Here is a 21,823-nt window from a genome sequence, read left to right as displayed (position 1 = left end):
AGCCATACAAGACTCAAGTGGCATACCACATGGCCTCAAAGCCAGTTGGCAAAAATTAAGCCTTGAGTTGGCCACACTCAGTTTTTGACTTCTTCACATGCTTAAATTGTATACTTGGCTGAATTTTGTGGTTTATAAAGCAAACGTTAATAAAGTTGTGACTGAAATGAAAATAAAGCTTTCAACCAGGAAAAATTATTGTCTTTTGCTTTTCTGAATAGCAAGATAAATTTAGAACTAATTTATTTAATTCAATAACATATCAAAGAGCTAAAGATTAGATAAAAGCAAATGATAAGCTCACTGTTGGCCAAATATTAGCTGTGTAAACCGGCAGAGCCTAGTGCTGTGGCTTCTGCTGGCGGGGAACACACCCTGGCTAAGTGGCATGTTCTCAAAGTGGTTTCTAGTCAGTCAGAGCTGGCGACATATACTCAATATTCTTTGCCCTGGGTCTAACATTTATAAAGACAAATCCTCTAAAATTTAGCCTTAAAAGATGTAGTCATTCAAGGTCCTGGGCTATTTTAGTTATCTGACAAAGGGTTTCATTAAAAGCCGTGCTTTTGTGCATCTGTGTGATTAGGCATTCTCCTCATGCCAGAATATGGTGGTGCCATCTCTTCCCACAGTCTCAAGTTCACTTTTTACCACTCAAGACTCAAGTGAAATTTTGCAAGTTTGTGCAGCAGCTTGATTTTTTTTAAAATGAGTTTTTTAAAAAAATTTATATGTATAGGTGTTTTACTTACGTCTATATGTGCACCGTGTGCACACCTGCTGCCCTCAGAGTTCAGAAAAGGGCATGAGATCCCCCTGGAGTGTGGGATGGTTTTGAGCCACCATGGAGGTACTGGGGACCAACACCCGCCAAGGGCAGTAAGTGCTATTAACTGCTGAGCCATCTCTTCGGCACCAGTCATTGCACTGCATAACCACGTGTTCTCTTCTGTCATGGTGGGGTGTTGCCTTCTGAGCTAAATGATTCCACAGCATGCTGCCCTCCGCCAGGCTATTTCAGCAAACACAGAAGCTGTTACACAGATTCAGTCTGAACATAAATTTAGGGCATTCTTAAATTGTTTAAAACCACAAAATGCAGAATACAATGTTATTATCATGCCTCTCAGTGATAGATAAGACAGACTTCCATAGAGTTTTAATGTGCATATATTTAATCTTTTCATTTTTATTTTCCTCCCTCCCTCGGCTTTGCTTCACAGAATATAAACCAGAACAAAATGTTTCTTTTCACCTTTTCCCATGACTAGCACACTCTATACTGCTCTGTGTCACTTTATTGTCTCTAGTATCTCTTTTCCTCAAGGCAAGGGCAGAAACTTCTAGTAGGGTATGGTGCCAGATACGTAAAAAGCAAAAAAGAAATGGATGTTTATTGAAGACTGGTGGAAGACTGTTTATTTTAAACACACACGCAACAACAACATCCCAAGAAGACCATTTACTTTCTTCATAATCACAATAGCAAATTAGATTCAGTCGACTGTTTGAAGATAGAATAAGGCTTTCGGAGTCTCAAATTCATGCTGTGAGTGTTTGTTTATTTGCTTGTTGCTTTCTTCATTTATTACTGTGGATGGAAGCATTGCAGGTAACTATGGTAACACAAAAATCGAACACAAACATCCTATGGTGTGCTGTGCTTTCATCTCACTAAGACAGTTATCGGTCAGCCAGTTCGCCAGTAAGCAGGCTTGTGGGCCTGAACACCCAGAAAGCTGTGTTGTGGCTAAATATTCGAGAACGCCTTCCAAAGAGCAAGATGAGGCATGGGTGTGTGGGACAAGCATAAAAAGAACTGATTTTCATCCAACACTCACAAATGTGCAATTCGTTTTAAGAACTACCCTCTGTATCCAGCCAGAAACCTAGACAGCAGTAAACATCATGTACATACATACTGTCTTTGGGGGAAATGCTATACTCCGAGGAACTAAGATAATAAACATTGCCTTATGAAACGTGATGCACTTTTAGCAAATAAAAAAGTGCCTTGAAAATTCAGATGTTGAGAGAACGAGGAAAGAACTCCGCAAAAGCCAGGCTTTTTTAAAACCTGTGTGTACTCTTGTCTTCTTCTCCTTTCCTACCCCATCATACCCCTACCCGATGCCCAACCAGGCCGGCATTACCCTCCCAAAAAACCAATGTCTTCTCTAGTCTGCTTTATTTCCAGTACTTCTCACACTCGGTAATGATGCTGCTTATTGATTTTCACCCTCTGCACTTCACCGCGGCAGTGGCTTCCTTTACTGAGGTCTGCATGGCGAAAATTGTGCGCGTCTGGTATGCTCAAACGGCTGCACCCCATCTTCTGTGTTCAACGGGGTCCACACAGCAAGCCCCAGGCTGGGCCAGCCCAGGCTCAGAAGCGAGACTCAGCGAGGCCCTGCCCAGGCTCCAAGGTGCTCGTGCGGCTGGGCGATCGGCGTCGGCTGCAGGAGGGACCCTCGGGGTCGAAGGGTCTCTGTCCGAGAGACGCACCCCCCCCCCCCAGCATCCCGGAGCACCCCACGGCCTCACTTCCGGCCCGCGTCGGGGAGGCGGAACGCGGACGGGCGGGAGGGAGGAGCGGGGTCACCCCATTCACCCGCGACGGCGTCCGCCAATCACGGCGCCGTTCGGGGCAGCCTGTGCAGGGGGGCGGGCCCGCAGGGTTACTCCCGGGCACTGGCCTCCGCGGCCGCGCGCTGACCCTCCGGATCTGGCGGGACAGGCGACCAGGCGGGGCACGGAAGGCGCGGGCCTTGGGGAAGCGCGGGATGCGGGAGCCTGGGAGACGAGGCTGCGGGATCACGCACCTCGGACCGCAGCTCCGCGCCTGCCGGGTGAATCTCCAAGCTCCAGAGAATCCAGGCCTTTTAAAGTCAGCACAGGCTGTGGGCCTGGGTAGGAACCAGTAAAATGCCGGTCTCCCTGAAGCTGAATTTCACTTGGCTTTTGTGAACTCAAAAAAGGGGACAGCGAGAAGCGCCCTCCTCACATTTTAAAGACCTTTTGAGATTATCTGCTATGAGATCTAACCGTTCTGGACAGGAAGAGGAAACAGTGACATTTTCTTTTGTCAACTAAGGGTCACTCCCTTCCTCCCCTCTCTCCACGGGGAAACCTTAAAGACACAGAAAACAGTTTGATCCTGAACTACCGCTAAATGTTTTCACTTCTCAGTTAGTCATCGCCAGTTTTAGATGTAGAAACCGGCTGAGCAATTTATCCTTGCCAATGCTGCGGCTGGAATTGAGTAATTGCGTGCGGGACCCCTTTCATGCCAGGTTTTGCAGATTCACAGGGTAGGCCATTCAGGAAAGCTTTTGGTGTATAGGTCAACAGGGTGCATCTGGCCAAATGTAAGCAAGCACTTCTTCCTTGAATGGAAGATTGTATATAAGAATTCTTTCAAGTACACAGTTTCCAAGCCAGAACTTTGAAGGGGCCAGGAAAGTTCAAGTCGTTTAATCACTGGGCCACACAGGGGTTGAGGATGCCATTTGTAACCTGTCTTAGTGAGAGTCACTATTGCTATGATGAAACCCCGTGACTAGAAGCAACTGTGAGAGGGTAGTTTTTATTTCACTCACCGTTCCGTACAATTCATCATCAAAAGCAGCAAGGGCAGGAACTCCAGCAGGGCAGGAACCTGAATGATAGGAGCAGATGCATTGTCCAAGGAGGAGTGCTGCTTCCTGGCTTGCTTCACAGGGCTTACTCAGCCTGCATTCTTACAGCCCAGGGGTGGCCTAACCCACAATGAGCTGTGCCCTCCCACATCAATCATTAATTCAGAAAATGCCCTACAGTGGAGGCATTTCCTTAACTGAGGTTTGCTTCTCTTTCATGAATCTAGCTTGTGTCAAGTTGACACAAACTAGCCAGCACATAACACCAACCTGGCATAAAATGATGTCCGGTTTTGGTAGACTGGATGCTGGAGAATAGGAGGCAAATCTTGTGGCAGGATTACTTCTCCCCACTTTTGTAGCGGGGAAGCTGCAGTCAGATTCTAAACAGTCTGTTGTAGCGGATGATGCATGAATGTGCTGCCTGCTCTATGCATGGTCTCATAGTAAAGGAAGCCTCTCCTATACTGGAAAAGCTTGCCGTTGGAGTAAGGTCTGTCCATGGGTCAAGTATGTGTATAATTAGTAAAGGAAGACAGCCATGGCATAACCATTGTAAGTACAAAGCAGGAAGTATGGGGACACAGGAAACTTTGACAGAGCAGCCGAGGTTAAAATTCAGGGGAAGAAAGGCCCTTGCCGGATTCAAGCATTAAAAGACAGACCAGCCTTTTTAAAGGAAATGCCGGATAGGCATGGTGGGGCACTTAGAAGACAGGAGGATCACAACAAGTCCCCAGGCCAACCTGGGCTACACAATAAGTGTCAGGCTATTCACAGAGATAAAGTGAGACCCTGTTTTAGAAAGAAAGTAAAAATGAATAAAAACATAAAGTGTTAACCCCAAGTCTTTAAAATATAATATTTGTCTTAATTCTTTATGTATTTTGACCATATTCACCTCCCACTCATCCCCTAACTTCTCCGGAACTCATACCATCCACCATACCCACTTACAACCCCACCCAACTTCACAGCCTTGTTTTTTGTTTTTGTCTTTTTAAATAATCCACCGAGTTCAGTTTATGCTGCCCATGTATTTTTGAATGTGGGAGCATGGTTGACCTCCAGGGAGGGGTGACACACCCTTAAAGAAATCTGATAAGAAATCTGACTTTTCTTCCCTGTAATCCGTCAAAAATCAATAGCTACTCCATGCTAGGTGGGGGCCAGAATGCTGGCTGTCTTTCTTGACTGTCTGCAGACAGACATCCACAGCTGCTTTTAAGTTTATGAGAGCAGTGGTCCCGTGATGTTCAGGAGATACTGTCTGTTCCAGAACCCCCTAACCTCTGGCTCATAAGGTCTTTTTGCTTCTTCTTCCAAGATGGTCTCTGGGCCTTGGGAGGAGAGTTGGGATACAGATGTGACATTTGTGGTTAAGCAGTTCATAAACACGTCTTCTCTATACTTTAACCATGTGTGTATTTCTACATCAACCACTGTGTACGACACACAGAAACTTCTCTGATGAGTTGTGAGAGATGTACTAATCGAGTCATAAAAAGATATGGATTTAGACAGCAGTTTTACATCCATTTAGCAAAATAATAGAAGTAGGTTCATCCTCGAGTCTGTGAGCTCCCCAGCCATGGGTTCTTGGCCAGGCTTACCTTACGAGATGTGAGTTTCCCTGTGTGGAGTGGCCTTGAATCCCTCCAGAGTGTGGCAGGACACTCCCACACTTGTGCCACACTCGCACTCGTGAGCAGACCCCGCCACACTAGTCCTGGATACGACTGTTGATGACACCCCCAGCCCCACCCCAGCTGCCTCCATAGCCCTCACTGATACTCCAAAGGCTCTCTGGTAGGAGGAAACTTCCCAGCACCAACTCGATTTCTCCATGTCCTATGACCAAAGTGTGTGGTTTCTTCAGCAATAGAATCTTACCATCGTGTTCAAGTGAACAAACAAAAACAATGGCAATAACTTGTATTATTTCGGGTATCTCTGAGACATCCCTAACCAACAACTCAAGGAAAGGGGATAATCTATACCCGGCACTGGGATTTTTATTTGGTAACCTATGGCTTCCTGGAGGAGCATTATCCCCTGTGTAGGGTAACTCCAACTAAACAGTGAGCTTATAAAATAGTAGCTTAAGTTTCTAGATAGCGTTCCCAAACATTCTTAGTGTCGTTTCACTCTGTCCTGCCCTCCTAGCCCTCTCCCCACCGAACCCCCTCTTTAGGCCCTCTTCCCCCCTCCTTTCACCTATGTTCTGCTATCCCTCCTCCCTTAAGATCTCTGTCCCCCCTCCCCACCAGTGGCCCCTCTCTATTTTCCTGGAACAGGTACAAGTACTCCGACCTAAACACACAAATCGAAAGATTCAACACTAAGACACACTTGAGAGTGAGGACGCGTATTTGTCTTCATGTGTCTAGGTTACCTCACTCAGTATAATGTTTTCCAGTTTCGTCTTACCCAACATCTTTAATTTAAATCAGCTTTCATGCCGTAAAGTTTGTTTGGGACAATTTGTGAATGTGAATCTCCTTTTCTAACTATAAATTTTACGAAATCTAAATATAGAATAAATTTTCACGCTTAAATTGAGTGGTACTGTGAATGTACCAGATTTTGAGGCTTGATATAAAGCTGCTCAAATTAATCTTTCTATTGATCACATTTTGAAATGGAAATGTTTAGGTCTGTTGAGTAAAATACACTGTTAGAGTTCATTTCACGGTAGTAGAATTGAAAGCAAGGATGCAGATCCTCAGATGCCAACACTCATAACACTATTCTTTTCCTTTCTAAGTTTTAAATGACTTTAAAACTTATTACTGTGTGTGTGTGTGTGTGTGTATGTGAGAGAGAGGGAGAGAGAGAGAGAGAGAGAGAGAGAGAGAGAGAGAGAGAGAATGCACACGTGCTACTGTGCATGTTTGAAGGTCAGAGCCCTTTTCCTCCTTCCGCTGTGGACTCCGGGGATTGAACCTGGATCATCAGGCTTGCATGGCGAGCTCTATTACCAGTGAACCCATTTCACAGTCCTCCTAGCAACATTCTTAAACATAGCTCCAAATGTAGCACTCAATGTCCGTCAACAAACAGATAAATAAAATGTTGCGTAAGTAGTAAGTTTTATGTTGCGTACTTTATACAGTAAGAAATTTTAAAACTTGCTTCGTGTATCTCGACTTACTTTTCTACTAGGAAAATTTAAATTATAGGCATGGCTTCCTACCAGGGCTGGGAGAGCTCTTGCTAGAAATGCCATTTTGCCATCACTGAAGTGGTGGCCGGAGACCACATCATCAGGACAATGTGTACTTGGAGTAGGCTTCAGGAAACCTGCCGCTCTGGCACCCAGAGAGACCTGGGAATCTGCTGGGAATGTAATCAAGGCTCCAGAGGCATTCATTAATAAGAAGCTAACAAACCTCTGGACCATAGGAATAAGGGATGCATAGCAGGACATATGCAGTTGTTAAGGAACCAAGAAGATAATTCGCCAGACTCTAACGGTTGGCTAAAGAGATTCCAGTGGGCCCGAGCATGGCTAACAAGGCCATTTTACCTTGCGAAACATTCCCTTTACCTTGCTAAAACCAGATTACATTCCTAAAGTTAGCCACCAAGGTTTAATCCCTTATTTGACCACTTCCTCCTCCTGAGGCTGACCACCAAGGTCTTTCTACCAAAGTACAGAGATTCAGCAATCAAAAGCTTCCTTGTGACTGCCCTATTTAACCTGTAAATCAGATCAAAATTAAGCACCTCCTTCCTAACACGGGCGCCCCTTTACCTTTATAAACTACCATTTGCCTAGGGCCACGTCTGCCATCTCTATCCAGGGGCGGTCCGTTGTCCCTCTCCAGACAGATACTGCTTCCCCATCTCCCCTGTTCCCTTTCCTTCCCCCCTTCATCCTCTCTCTCCGGTCTTACTCTCTTGTTCCCTGCCCTCTGTCCCTCTGGGGCAAATAAATCTCTGTTTCCCTTACATTGGCTACCTGAGTACACTTCTTGACACTGACGGACAAACACTACCGTCAATAGGGATGAAAATTTATCATGATTTTAATAATATATAAACCCACAAGATTAAAGTAAATTAAAACAATGCCCCGTTCTCATATTTCTCTTCGGCAGAACTAGGTCAGACAACTGATTACTCTGGGAGATTTTACGTAAATTCCTGCAGTGAAGAGATTTGTTAAGTGTGGGAGTACCAGAAAGGAAAGAGGGAGAGAAGAGATAATAACGAGATGATCATGAACCCATGGATTTAGGATTTGGTAAAATACGGCAGGAATAAAACAGTATATGGAAAACCCTGAAGGTGGGGAGCAGCATGGGGTGGAATCCCTGTGGCTTAACTGGGAACCTGGTAGGCATATCGTTTGCGTAATGGGACTTGGCAGATCATCCAATGCGGTGTCCCTCATTTGTTGTGAGATCGGATGAATTACTGTGTGTGAAAGGGCCTTCTAATCTAAGCCACGCATCCCAGATAGGGTGTCAGTGAAGTTAATCGCGACATCAGATCTCTCCAGGGCATTCACAGTGCGAGCCTGCTGTTTTCGACTGAGAAACTGTAGCTTCTGGGTTATTTTTACCAGTGACGCATATTTTTTTTTCCTTTACGTAAATATACTTGAAGAATTGATTATTCTGGGTGGCCAATATCTCAGTATGAAAACCCATTCCTCCAAAATTGTACCATCCGCCACTTGCAGAGCGTTGTTGTCAGGGAATGATGACCTTCCAGTGGTCAGCATAGCTTGAGCTGCCAACAGCCAGAAGCCAGGAAAGCACTGGTGCCGATTCAGGAGTGCCCACGTGTCAGAGGACAAAAAGCACAAAGACAAGGCTAGAGCGTAAAAGCTAAAGACAGACTCAGATGCTCACCTGAGTCAGGTGTTCGAATATGAGATCAGGGGTGTGGCTTTAGACCACCCTGGGAACCCAGAACTGTTATAATACATACTAACTAGCCTCTGTATGGCTTAGCAAGCAACCCAGGCTACCCCATGAAGAATAGCCACTGGCTGAGGCTGTGATATCATTTCTACTGTGGTCAAAATTACTTATGTTCCAGAATTAAAATTTCTCTTAAGTTGGGTGAAAAGTTGCTCTGACCCTGGGAATATAGGATCCAAAATTATACTTTGATAGAGAAAAGTCTCTGACTCAGTATATGAATTTAATACATCTCTCTTTATAACACACACACACACACACACACACACACACACACACACACACTACTGTTTTTTCCAGTCTGAATAAAATTTGAAAAATAGTAACATTTGACAAGTTTGCACCAATTGAGGATTTTTAAAAAATTTTCATATATCTGTCTACCTATCTATAGATCATGTTTGCTTTCATCTTTAGATCAGTTACATATAACATCATTCTTTTTAATGATCGCTATATGACTTTAAACTATGTCTTAGTCTGACAACTTTGATAGTTATCAAAATACATTTCCTACACCAGTCTAGCTACAGCACTACCACCGGCCTGGGAAGAGGGAATACGTAGTAAATAGCATCTAAATTCCTACATCTTATCCTTGGATGCTTAGAGGGTATCTTTAGATGTGTGCATGTATGTGCAGACTGGTTCATTTGCATGTGTATGCACAAGCATGTGGAAGCCAGAAGAGAATCTTTGAGTATCACTCTTCAGAAACTCTCTGCCCTTTCCCTTGAAACTTTAGCATCTCTCACTGGCCTGGAACACTCCAGGTTGTCTGTGTTCGATAGCTAGGGAGACCCAGGGTTCCTCCTGTCTTCACCTCCACAGTGCTAGGATGACAATTGCGCTTCACAACGTCTGATTTTTAAAATGCATTCTGGGGATGGAACTCAGGTCCTCACATTTGCCAGGCAAACACTTTGCGGCCCAAGCTCCCTCTCTAGCCCTTGACTGGCATCTCTGATGGAATTGTACTTTATCTCACGACTACAGGAACTAGCTGCACTAGGAGCCCAGGGCATGCCTGCGGACCCTCCAGGAGCATTTATTTGGGAAGAGTAAACAGATTGTTTTCAACAACAGGATCAGGACCAATTTTAGCCTTTCTTCTTTCAGGGAGAAAACTCAGTCTGGTGTGGAGGATTCCTCAGTCAAGTTACTATGAGCGTTGTGATTCTTCTCCCAGCTTGTAGCTCCTCAGGGGCCAAACATAGCTTCTCTATGCCTATAGCTGTCCTCGATGTTCACGCATGAACAGTGATGGAGTGGCGTCACATAAAAGATATCATGTTAAAGGCATTTTGAGCTTAACCTCTTTCAAGTGAAAAATGCCTTGGCAGTTTTCATCACACAACAGGGTGTGTGACAGCCACTCAGAAGATGGCGGAACAAAAGAGATAAAAACTCTTGACAATTCCAGAGCAAACGTAAAGTCACCATTTGGCTTTCCAGAAGTTTGTAGCTGTGTGGCATATTTCACAGGGACGGTCTGACTTCCAGTAACCAATGAAATGTCAGCTATCTCCTCTTCCTTCTTTTGTTAATGCTAACACGGGCATAGAGTGACGGAAGTGTGCAGAGGGCAGGCATTGAAGGGTTGCTGTGACTGAGTGCAGTGCTTGTAGACCTATCAGCTGAAAAGGTATTGGAAGGAACTCGAGTTCAGAGCAGATGGCCTGGGAGAAGTAGTTTGAGGCTTTGATAACTGAGAGTGTTTTGAGGTTTAAAAAAAATTATTTATGCTTTGGAAGATAAGAGAAGAAGGGTTCAGTAGATAGGGCAAGGTCATTTAGAGTCATCTTACACACGGCCTATGATGAAACAGTGAGCCTGTAGAGCAAGGCAGCAATGAGAAGAAGGAAGGACTGGTGAGGGGAACACGCAGACCTTGGTAGGACAGACCAGCAGATTTCTGACGGGGATAAAGAAGTGTGGGACTTGCCAGTGCCATGACTCATTTAAAGTGCAGGCAACAAAGACACTTCAGATTGATGAGTGCAGTAACAGGGAGAGCGCATCAGCAAGCTGTGTCCCAGTGTCCTGGCTATCAACAAGATCATAATTCTTGCTAATTAAACGATTGTATTCAATTCAGCTGAATACGGACTTTTATTATTCCCACATTGCCATGAGATCGTACAAAGATGAGTCAGACTAGCCCTGCATCTCAGCATGATGAAGGAAGTCAGTACAAGCAGAAACAACAACAGAAAGCAAACTGCAGCCTTGCTTGAGAGCAGAACAGGAGCCAGCAGGACCTGAAGGAGAGCTTTCTAGTGCTGGAGAGGCAGGCTGTGGGTAGAAGCTGCAGAAACTGGACGCGTGTGTGACAGGAAACAAAACCATCATGCTGGAAAACGATGATGTTTTTTTTTTTCTCTCTAAGTTAGACACATCTGCTAGAAGTTGACCCGGTGTGCCCCCCTCCCACCGCCATGCAGCAGTACTATGAAAATCTCAGAGAATTTCTTCAAGGGAAATGGATAACACAAGGTATGTAGGTGAAAAGTCACATCCATAAACGGTGAAGTTAGAGACCGGCAAAGATGTGGTCCGTCAGAACAGATCGTAGACTCTAATTACAGACGCGAGCTGATCACATGCTGGCAGTCTCTCGATTCTATTCCTGGACACTTTGAACTCCCACAGTTTAGACCGAATGAATGGATGGGTTAGCACTGGAAAACATGGCCAATGAAAGGGGCTTCTCTGAACGCTGGAGCAGGCTTACACTTCAACAAAGCTCATTTGGTTTTTCTGTTCCTACTTTCCTGAGTTTACTTCATAAGAATATATAAAGATTTTTTTCTAAAACCATCATTAGTAAGTCCTTCCAGTATGTGACACGTGACAGCCAGGTTGTGACCTCAAACTGGCATAGGCGTCTCTGGTACTTTGTGCCTGGATCAGTTCAACACAGTGTAATTTTAATTTTGTGTTGAAAACATCAGCCATTAACTCAAAAAGGAAAACACTCCAGCCAAAATGTTGTATCATACCTGCTTCCATTCTTCCTGAAGGTGGGTTTCCACCCAGCAACCTTCTCATGCCGTTCCCCTCCATCTTATCTATCTATCTATCTATCTATCTATCCATCCATCCATCCATCTTTCATTCCTTTCTTCCATCCATCCATCCATCCACCAATCATCTATCTATCTAACTATCTATCTATCTATCTATCTATCTATCTATCTATCTATCTATCTATCATCTAATCTATCTTATTTATTTTTGTCTGCTTGTTCCTGCTTTTTATCTTTTCCAAATGTCAGGTTGGTTGCTGTCTTCTAGCTGGGCAACCTTTTATTCACTTCTCTGCTGCACTAACTTAGAATATATTTCCTATGACCTGACTCTTCTTTATTATAGAATATTCTGTACTACTTTAACACCAGGAGGTTGGCTTCCAATACCTTATAGCTCATGAGCTGCAGAGAGTGGTGGATGAAGGTGCTGTCTGGTTCTTTCCCTTTGCTTTTTTAAATTAAGTTTTAAATATTTTATGAGAATGAGGGTTCTGCACCACCTGTGGTCCTGGTGTCGTCAGAGGTCAGAAGGATTGAGATCCCCAAGAACTGGAGTTACCAATGTTTATGAGCCATCAACATGGGGACTTCTTCAAGAACAAGCTTCCTTAACTTCTGAGCCACCTCTCCAGCTCCTGTCTGTACTCTCTTAGCTGAACTGACAAGTAAGCAATTGTTTCTAATTCGAATGTTGTCTGACCATCAAAGAACTTTTACTTAAGAGCTTAGGTTGTGCTGGGCAGTGGTGGTTCACGCCTTTAATCCTAGTGCTCAGGAGACAGGTAGGAGGATCTCTGTGTTGGTGGCCAGCCTGGAATAAAGTGAGTTCTCCGATAGCCAGGGCCTCCGAGAAAACCTGTATCAAGAAACAGAACAAAACAAAAGAGAAAGAAAACATTTATTCCTCACCTCAGGTGAGGGAGAACTGACCCTGTTGGTGCAGGGTATAGGGGAGCTGACTGCGCCCCCTGGTCCCTGCTGGTGTGCGTGTAGGGAAGCTGGCTCCACCCCCTGATCCCTGTTGGTGTTGATATAGGGGAGATGGCTCCACACCTTGGTCTTTGTTGTTGTGGGTGTAGGGAAGCTGGCTCCCCTACCCCGTTCTTGTTGGTGTGGAGTTCCGGTGAGGATTCAGTGATGGTGATACCAGAAACCAGAGGCCTTCAACCAGACCATTGACTCATTGTGATGTACATTTGCTAGCAAAGCTGATCGGATAAAAGGGTCTACTAGGTGATGAAGGAGCCAACCATGGTAAGCTAAATATGAACAAATCACCCAAAGGAAGTTCTTTACTTCCAACCATCATCACCTGCCAGAGTAGGACTTAGCCATCAATAAATTTAAATGGAGGCCTGGTCTCAGTAGTTTACCCTGAAGCAGTACCTGGCCGCAGGAAGAACCGCAAGCTGAGATTACCAGAGCCCGACCAAAAAACAGACCATCTAAAGGAAATGCCTAACATTCTAGCTGCTGTAGATAAGACCATCCGCCAGCACACACTCACCAGGACACCCCTAGACAAATGTCAGCCAATCAGGGATCCTGAACCTCAGAAACCCCTCACCCCACCTTTACTACTATAAAAACCCAGCTCTAACTGAGCTTGGGCCTCTCCGTTTATTGGACATGCGGAGAGACCAGGTTTGCAAGCTTGTATAAGATAAAGGCTCTTTGCTTTTACCTACTCAATCTCCTTGTTGGCTTCTGCGGGGACTTCACAGATTTGGGCATAACAGGTGACACACTGCCCCCAATGCCACCAGAACAAAGAGAGGTGTTGAAAAGGTGGTAGAGGAGAAGTGAAGAGCTGTTTGCTTTGTTCTTGTTTTTGTTTATTTGCTTCGTTTTGATTTCTTTTTAAATTTTCTTTCAGGGAGACACTGCAGGAGTGAGGGAAATGTGGGAGGACTGGGACGTGAATGGAAATGGGGTGTATGATGTGAAATTCCCAAAGAATCAAAAATTATATTTTAAAAAAGGATTTGGGTTGCTGGAACCACCAGTTGAAGCTGCTTGTTTTCAGCTTATTTTAGAGTGGAACTCCCTCCACCTCTGCCCCAGAGAGGCTGTCGAGAGACAAATTCACTCAAGAATTACAATCACTTCCATCAGCAAGGAGTGAGTGTTGACCTATGAGGTGGTTTGAAAGAAAATTGTCCCAAAGAGAGTGGCTCTATTAGGAGGTGTGGCCTTGTTGGAGTAGGTGTGGTCTTGCTGGAGGAAGTGTGTCAGAGCGGAGGCGGGCTCTGAGATCTCATATGCTCAAGCCACATCCACTGCGACAGTTCACTTCCTATATTGCCTGCAAGTCAAGATATAGGACAACTTGACTTCTTCTCCAGCATCACGTCTACCTGCACACCACCGTGTCATGCCATGATGATAATGGACTAAGCCTCTGAAAACATAAGCTACCCCAATAAAATGTTTTTCCTTTATTTGAGTTGCCATGGTCATGGTGTCTCTTCACAGCAATAGAAATCCTAAGATAACCTGTTTCCATTGACCATTTTTGTTTATTTGTTTGTTTTAAGATCTGTCTTGTTTTTTTAATCTTATGAAAGTAATATAGATTTATCACAAAAAATTGAAAAATTTGAAAAATCCTCTTACCATTCACATCACAGCTCATTACTAACATTTTATTTATCTATTTATTTATTTACTTAATTTATTTTATTGCCTTCCCATTGAACTCCTTTGTTTATAAAGTACAATTTACAGATACACATCTTAATTGTTCATATACTATTTAAGTATATATACTCCTAGTTTTTCACTCTAGTTTTGCTTAGCAAGTTTTGTATATTTAAGTTTGAACAGCAGACCCTTTGCGTTCTCTACCTTCTGAATCTCTTCGTTTCTCTGTGTTACACATTAACTTGACACAGGATCTTTATGTCTGGTCCGTGTGGGACCTTTGATCATATCTCATTTATCCACAAATGCTCAGGAGGGAGGAGGAAGGATACCGTTCCTCTAATTCTGAACATTGTCCTGCATTTGCTGTCACTTTATGAGTCTAATGTATATCATTGGAGTTCTTTCTCTGCAGGACAGGATAGAAAGTAGCAATCAGAGTTTGCTCAGGGTTGTGGGCGTCATCAAACACCAGACCTGCTTCCGAGCTATTCCATGAAACATATGTGTGCAGTGGACTATACAGTCCTTAAACATTCTTTGGAGAAAAATCTATGTTCACTTTATCGATGGTCATGGCTATGTTTACATAACCTAATGACCTGTTGGTACTTTCTCTGGGATTTATGATTGACAGCCGCTGCAGGCCCAGTGTCTCCCAGGAGTTGCTAATTAGGAGAGAAAACGAACCTCACATATCCTGTTTCCTCCCATTGTCTCTCTTTTCCAAGGGTGTAGCTAAGTATTTCCCTAGCGTTAGCCAAGGGCCTGATATGGGTTTCCAGCACCACCAAGATGTTTAATTGGCCACTTTGGTGGACCTGGATCTGGCCATATCAATTTTATCATCTTTGTTTTTAGATAAATGTTTGTCAGAGTCAGTCAAAGAGAGAGAAAGAGAGAGAGAGAGAGAGAAAGAGAGAGAGAGAGAGAGGTAACTTCCAAGCTACACTGATGTGGACGGGGTTTACTCAGGTATGCCAATCATGAAGGCAAATGACCCAAGAACTCAGAGGATTCCATTTTGTCTCAGCCATTAAAGAGCAGGCTGGCGGGTGGAGAGGGATTATTACAGCTGCTCTCCGTTGGTATCATGCATGTTTCCTGTCCATTGAGCTTCCAGTTGTAGGTATTAGGTATTTAAGTGTTATTTTAAGTAGGAAGGGTTTGGATTAGTGGTTCTGGCCTTCGTAAAGCTGCGACCCTTTAATACAGTTCATCATGTTGTGGAGACCTCCAACCATAAAATTCTCTTCGCTGCTACTTCATAACTGTAATTTTGCTGCTGTTATGAATTGTAAATATTTTTGGAGATAGAGGTTGGAACCCACAGGTTGACACCAACTGTTTTAAACCTTTTAGTTGTTTGTTTAAGTCATGAGTGGTTGGCTGTAACATGAGGTTCAGCTTGTTGAGGTTTATGTCCTGCCCAGTACCCCACAGCCAGCAAGCCCCAAAGAAAATCACACAGAGTCTACATTAGGTTATAAACTGATTGGCCCATTAGCTCAGTCTTCTTATTAGCTCTTGTAGCTTATATTAACCCATTGTTCTTATCTATGCTAGCCACATGGCTTGGTACCTTTCACAACAGAGCAGGTCACATGTTGCTTCTTCGGTGATCTGGGCTGGACTGTGGAGGAAGCTTCCTGCTTGCCAGAATACTTCTGTTCTCATCTCCCACCTCTACTTCCTGTCTGATTGACCTTCTTATTCTTCCTGCCTGGCCAATCAGCATTTATTTAAAACATGATTGACAGAATACAGACAATTCTCCTGCACCAGTTGGCTAAAACCAAAGTCAAAACCAAAAGATAAGCTTCACTTCTGACTTGGGAAGACCCTGCAAAGCCATGCATGGTAAGCAGCCCTATCCTCGAACTGTAACCTTCCTGTATCTTAACTGTAGAAATTTCTTAGAGAGCATGTCAGTAGATAACGGTTCACCAGCAATAACGTCAGTTGATAAATTGATGAGACACACCCAGCACCGCGTCTTGCCTACTTGAGTGTGATTGCTCCGGCCGTGTTTAGGACATGGAGCCAGGCAATACGCCCAGCTGCAGTGAACGAACAAAAAGATGCAGCACCTATGCTTCATGGGATTTTATGCAGCCATAAAGAAAAGTGAAATCATGGCATGTCTAGGAGAATGGATGCAGCTAGAAGTCATTATAGTCAGTGAGATAAGCCAGGCTCCGAAAGACACGTACTCACTCATGTATTCTCATGTAGGTGGGACCTAGATTTAAAAGTGTGTGTGTGTGTGTGTGTGTGTGTGTGTGTGTATGTGTGTGTGTGTGTGTAGGTCATGAGTAGAAGGAGGAACATGAGAAGTAAGGGAAAACAATGGGAAATATATAAAAGAAAAACAGAAAGGGGGTTAACTGGGTGGAAGAAAGGAAAGCAGTTAGATGAGGAAAGGGGGCATGAGAGGGCAGTGAAAGGGAGGAGCCGGCGAGACCAGGGTAAATGACAGAGGTATGAAGTGCCACGCTGAAACACTTTACTCCATATTCTATAGCAAATTCTCTCTTTTTTATCAAAAAACTGTGAGAAAGAGAAGTTTCACCAATGACTCTCTGACCAGAGACAACAGACACTAATACTGTGTGACATTCTTCAAAAAAAAAAAAAAAAGACAGAAAGCGTGAACAGACAGCATCACTGATTGTGGGAAAATGTAGATGCCTTTCCAAGCGGTTGCCTCGAACCTCTCATGGTGGCTGTTATCACAAGCAAAAGATAAGAAACACTGGCAAAATTGTGGAGAAATGGGGACAATTATGAAATACAATAGTATTGTTGGGAGCATAAAATTATATCACAGCATGGAAAATAGTATAAAGTTTCCTTAAAACACTAAAAACCAAATTAGCATCCAATACAAAAGAATCAACAATGTCTCAACTTGCATAAGCTTGTGTCGATGTGTCCAAACATGAGAAGACTAAACCTCAACCAATTAAAAATATACTAATGTAACTGATGCTTATTAAATTAGTTATGTATGAAATGACTTCACTGTCCCTAAAGCTCCCCTTAGCCATGCTTAAAAGGAATCTGCACGCTCCTCTCGGGGCTGTCGCCATTTTGTTCAGGTGAACGACCCTACACGCATTTGGTATAATAAACCCTCTTTGTTCTTACATACTATTTGAGTCTGGGGTCTTCCTTCAGCATTTCCTTGGACCCCACACCAGGCGATGCCTGGTCAGCCGGCCTCTCTGGAGGTGCTAACCTTGCACTACTCATGCCAAATGTGAAACAATTGGGACAAGGCATCTTTCCAGAAACCCTAGTTCACGCTGAAGAATCACCGTGGCAGGAAAACAGTCCGTTATAAAAACCGTTCCAGTTGGTGATGTTTGTGAATACTAGGTAACATTTCCCCTCACAGGACCAAAGGTGCTTAAATATGTGGTTGCTAGGAGAAAAGAGAGACAGAAGTGAATATCGGCTGTGTTTCTATTTTGGCTTGTGTGTGACTTTAAGGATATAAGACCCAAGTCAGAGTGTCCGTGAGCATTCTCCATCAGCTCTGCAGCTATACATGATAAGCAAAACGACTGCACATTTTCAGGCAATGACAGCATTTGGGCTTTTCTTTAAAACTAAATTTTTAACTGAGAGCTACAGAATGGTATTTGTAGCATTTTTTTTTTTTAACCACACAGTAGATCCCACATGCTCACTAGGCTGTTCCGAGTGGCCCAGCATGCAAGAACATGTTTTTGGTGTCTGTTTTCCCTACTGTCCCAGCAAGACCACTATTAACATGCATTATTTTATTTATTTTTCACCAGCCAGAAAAGTCCCTCAGGCTTGGTCTTATCTAGAAGCAATCACTGTTCTGATTTTATGACATTTTTTTCTCCCCTGCAGAACTTCACATCCATAGCACCACAGAGTTCACACTCTTGCAACTGACTTTCTTCCCTGAGTGTAGACTTTGGGTATTCATTCATGTTTCTGCTTGTACGAGCGGTCTGCTTCTCTTTATTATTTCATTGCATTCCACTGTCTGAGGACATCACAGTTTATTTTTCTGCTCTATTGATGGGCACCTGGGTTGTTTCCAGTTTGGGGCTATTATGAATAAAGCTGCTACAAGCTTCCTTACACAAGGCTTTTTGTGGGCGAATGTTTTCCTTTATTTTGTATAAACACTAGAATTGGTATTACTGAGTCATACGACAGATGTGTGCTTAACTCTTTAAGAAACTGCTAGGTTACCAAATTTTCCATTCTTACCAGCACGGATCTAAGTTGTGTCTCCTTTATATTCTTGCTAACGTTGGGTGAGTATCAGTTATTTAAACTCTACCCATATGAATGAGTTTCCAGTAGTATATTATTGTAGTCTTAATTTGCATTTCTCTAACAACTAGCGATCTTGGGCTTTTTTTATTGGACATTAATGTACTTTAGTGAAGTTTCTGTTCACATCCTATTTTTAAAAATTGATAAATGGGGCCTCATAAAACTAAAGAGCTTTTGTACAATTAAGGAAACAATCAATTTAGTAAAGAGGACAGCCACAGAGAATCTTTGCCAGCTATACATCTGACAGAAGATTAATAGCCACACTATATAGAGAGAACTCACAAAACAAAGAATCAAAAAAATGATCTAATTTAAAAAATGGGCTATGGATCTGAACAGGGAGTTTTTCAAAAAAGAAATAAAAATGACTAAGAAGTAGCTTAAAAACATTGATCATTCCTAGCAACTCAGGAGGTGCCGGTCAAAGCAACCATGACAATAAATGGTGACAAGATGTGGGGAAAGAGAACCCTCACTCACTGCCGGGGTGGGGGGAGGGTTGTGCTGGAGCAGCCATAATGGAAATCAGTGAGGAAAACTCTCAAAGTGTCAAAAATAAACCTACCATATGATCCAGCTATGCCATCTCCAAAGGACTTGACATTCTACATCAAAAATAGGTCTTAGTGATGTGTATTGCTTCTATATTCATAATAGCTAGTTAGCTAAGCGTCCTTCAACAGATTAACAGGGGAATGAAAGTATGGTACCTATGCACAATGGGATACTATTCAGCTATGAAAAGTGAAACCATAAAATTTGCAGGTAAATGGATGGAACAAGAAAATACTATACTGAGGGAGATAACCCAGATCCAGAAAGACAAATGCACGTTCTCTCTGCTCTTGATTCCTAGCTCCAGATCTTCAGACATGAGCATACAGCTTGAAGTAACCAAAGAAACTAGGAACATAGAAGGTTGTCATTGAAGGGGCACTAGGGAAGGAATAGAAGGGTAGAGGAGACATGGAGGGAGAAATGGGGAAAACCAAGGGAGAGTCTTTAACTGAGAATGGGGCAAGTGTGGTCAATGCAGATGAAGAGGGTGGGGGAAGGGAATAAATGACACTATGGATGTTTGAAAAATCCATAAGGAATCATTTTATATTTACCTAAAATTATATAATATATATATGTTTTGTGTGTGTGTGTGTGTGTGTGTGTGTGTGTGTGTGTGTGTATCCATACATATGTAGTTTAAGTGAAGCTATACCAGTTGGGGTGATAATGCTTACTCCAAGATACATAAACTATCTAACAAAAACCTCAGTACCAAGCATAAGAAACCTCCTTCTAGCTGTTATTCAGACGAGTCCAATAGACTCCCAAAACAGTATAGGCTATCACCGTTGCTCTCAGGACAATATAAGCTATTGCTATTGCTCTTGGTTGCTTCCCAGATGTTGAATTTAAATCCTTACTGTTGAAGACACCACATACACTGGACATAGGAATTGGAAGGACTGAGCTGGATCTGACCTGAGAGAGTCTCTTCCCTGAGGATTAGCTTTCACAGTGTGGAAGATGCTGTGTGAGCTGTCAAGGGAGGAAAACAACCAGCGTCTTATCCAGCGGTGACACCCATGAACCACAATAATGACCAGCATGGAAAGATATCCCTAAGTGGTAATAGTGGTATTTACAGCTCGGCAGCAACCAACAGCCGTCAGATTGGATGTGGATCCACTCAACTGGAGGAAATTCATTCCTGGTACTGAAAACATAGCCAACTACACATGGCTAAACATGGCTAGTGAGGCCATGGATCTTAGAGGAGAAGCTGATAACTGCTACTTTGCTAAACCAGTATACTTTCCAACGGCATTCTAAATACATGTCATTATACTCACAGATAAGTGTAGTTCTCTCCCCTCTTCAAAGAAGTGTCTCTTTGAAGCAGACAGAAACCATTACAGAGAGCTACAAGTGATCAAAATGCAGAAAACAACTGGTCATGGGTTGCCAAGCTTCACTTGCTCTATCTACAACATAACCCTGGTCCTGGGGACATTGCGTAAGAGGGGGACAGAAATTATAAGACCTAGAGCTACAAAGTCTGTTGAGACTGTGTTTTCTAGAAATGGCATGGAATCTAAACAATAATCCTGCCTAAACAATACTGGAACAGTGATAATACCAACAGACATGTTAGCATAAGACAGATACCTCAACTGATCCCCATGCCTAGATCAAGAGATAAAGGTAATTCATGACTGCTGACAAGGGAGAAAGTTTGCCCCAGGGATGAGCTCCCTAATTGGTTGTGTGGTCAGCCCTGAAAACATATACCTAAAAGAAACACCAAATGATCTCAGCAGGTTTTGTTAATATATTTATGTGTTTGTAAATATGGAACAATAATAATCAAAAAAAAGAGGCCAATAATCTCTCTCTCTTTTTCTCTCCCTCTCAATTTGCTATTACTCCCTTAACACAAATTATATACCTCCAGAATACTTCTTGGTCACACCAGGACAATAATCATTTAGGACGATTGTTTCTCTTATCTCAAGGATTCTCTTTAACAATAATTTTTCATACTTACAATCACAATTTTATTTGCTAAAACTGAAGCACTATTGGCCATTTTGTGAATCACCTGCTTCATACATTTTTCTTAACATATTAAATATTTCATGTTAAAATGATTAAGATCTAGGCCATGTTGTTCTGCTTAAGTTCCTTGAAGAGTCAGCAGTTCTTTTATTATTTTATTTTAAAATTATTTGTTTTTATGTGTGTGAGTGTTTTGACCATGTACATCTGTGCGCCACATGCATAGAATACCCTTAGAATTCAGAAGATGGTGTTGGACACCCTGGGGTTGGAGTTCCAGATATCTGTGTAGGTGCTGGGAACTTGCCTCAGGTCTTCTGGGAGAGCAACCAGTGCTCTTGACTGCTGAGCTATCTCTCCTCTGCCTCTAGCAGAGATTTTAAAGAGTAATTTGGATTTTGTTTCAAGGTTCAATTTGCAATAATTCTGAACATGGATAATGTAATTAGATGTTGAGTCTCTTGCAGATAGTCTACAAAACATAGGTAGATAAATATTTTAAATAAATATTTTAAAACTAAACTGTGAAGGTGAACCTCAAAACAAGAGTAATCTTTGAAGCATGGATTGGGAAAGAACAAGGAAAAAAAAACAGAAAAGAGAAAAAGTTATTTCTAGATAAACAGATCTTTTGGAATGAAAATGTCCTGTCTGGCCCTCTCTAATTAGTTTGGGCTCCCTATGTCCTTCCTCC

At 42.9% G+C, this 21,823-nt stretch overlaps 1 protein-coding gene and 1 long non-coding RNA gene across 2 annotated transcripts in view; both read right to left on the bottom strand.

Moving 5' to 3' along the window:
- Positions 1-3,728, bottom strand: part of Elovl5 (ELOVL fatty acid elongase 5) — a 73,216-nt gene extending 69,488 nt beyond the window's left edge. Inside the window, exon 1 of the mRNA XM_085689424.2 lies at positions 3,600-3,728. The gene's annotated coding sequence lies outside the window, so the exon portion shown is untranslated. The remainder of the gene's footprint in view (positions 1-3,599) is intronic.
- Positions 1,542-3,457, bottom strand: LOC148122230 (uncharacterized). The gene is made up of 2 exons (XR_015737680.1): positions 2,208-3,457; positions 1,542-1,591 (listed from the first exon to the last, which is right to left on the bottom strand). It is a non-coding gene; the product is annotated as an uncharacterized LOC148122230 (long non-coding RNA).
- Positions 3,729-21,823: the final 18,095 nt, after the last annotated feature.

This window comes from Myodes glareolus, chromosome 4, assembly GCF_982192425.1.
Source record: "Myodes glareolus chromosome 4, mMyoGla1.1, whole genome shotgun sequence".
Classification (NCBI taxonomy): domain Eukaryota; kingdom Metazoa; phylum Chordata; class Mammalia; order Rodentia; family Cricetidae; genus Myodes; species Myodes glareolus.
This window is presented reverse-complemented; position numbering and strand designations above follow the sequence as displayed.